At 36.7% G+C, this 1,055-nt stretch overlaps 1 protein-coding gene across 1 annotated transcript in view; it reads right to left on the minus strand.

Annotated features, from left to right (window-relative positions):
• The window catches only part of LECT2 (leukocyte cell-derived chemotaxin 2), a 33,542-nt gene that overhangs the window by 32,381 nt on the left and 106 nt on the right, over positions 1–1,055 (minus strand). The window lies entirely within an intron of this gene.

Below are 1,055 nucleotides of genomic sequence, written 5' to 3' on the forward strand. Positions count from 1 at the left end.
TGCCTCCTCAAAGTAGAGTTGAATGTAATGACACACGTGGAGTAAAGTTTTGGGGACTTTTATTTGTTGATGAGGCACAACACAAAATAAGGAGAAACAGCTGTAAATAGCCATTAATATTTAGAATGTGGAATGTATGAAGTATGAATCTAGGAAAATTTGTAGGTGTCAAAATGAAATGGAACACACTGAGATTGATATCCTAAGCATTAGTGAGCATAAATAGACTGGTATTGGACATTCTGAATCTGAAAATCATATAGCAATACAGCTTATATTTAAAACTGACTACAACAGTAGTAGGGAACAGTCAGAGGTTCAAGCCAGATTCAGATGAGGACGTGGAATGAAAGCTTTTACTGATGTCAGATGGATCTTGCTGAAAGCAGAGAATACCAGAATGATGTATTGACTATACAAAGACCTTCAACTGTGTAGATCATGAAAAGTTATGGGCACCATAACATAAATGAGTATTACAGAACACATAATTGTGCTCATAGGAACATGTACATAGACCAAGAGGCAGTCATTCAAATAGAATAAGGAGACACTGAATGGTTTAAAATCAGGAAAGGTGTGTGCCAGGGTTGCATTCTTTTACCATACTTACTCAATCTGTATGCTGAGCAAATAGTCCAAGAAACTGGATTATATGAAGAAGAACGTGGCATCAGGATCAGAGGAAGACTCATTAACAACCTGTGATATGCAGCTGATACAATCTTGCTTGCTGAAATCATGAGGGACTTAAAATTCTGAGTGATGAAGATCAAAGACCATGCCTTCATTATGGATTGCACCTCAATGTAAAGAAAACTAAAATGCTCACCAAAAGACCAACAAATAACATCATGATGAATGGAGAAAAGATTGAAATTGGATCTACCATCAACATTTATGGAAGCAGCAGTCAAGAAATCAAAGAATGTATTACATTAGACAAATCTACTGCACAAGACCTCTTTAAAGTGCTCAAGAGCAAAGATGTCAGTTTGAGGACTAAAGTGCACCTGACCCAAGCCATGGTATTTTCAATAGCCTCATATGTTTGT

This window comes from Chrysochloris asiatica, unplaced genomic scaffold, assembly GCF_000296735.1.
Source record: "Chrysochloris asiatica unplaced genomic scaffold, ChrAsi1.0 scaffold00087, whole genome shotgun sequence".
Classification (NCBI taxonomy): domain Eukaryota; kingdom Metazoa; phylum Chordata; class Mammalia; order Afrosoricida; family Chrysochloridae; genus Chrysochloris; species Chrysochloris asiatica.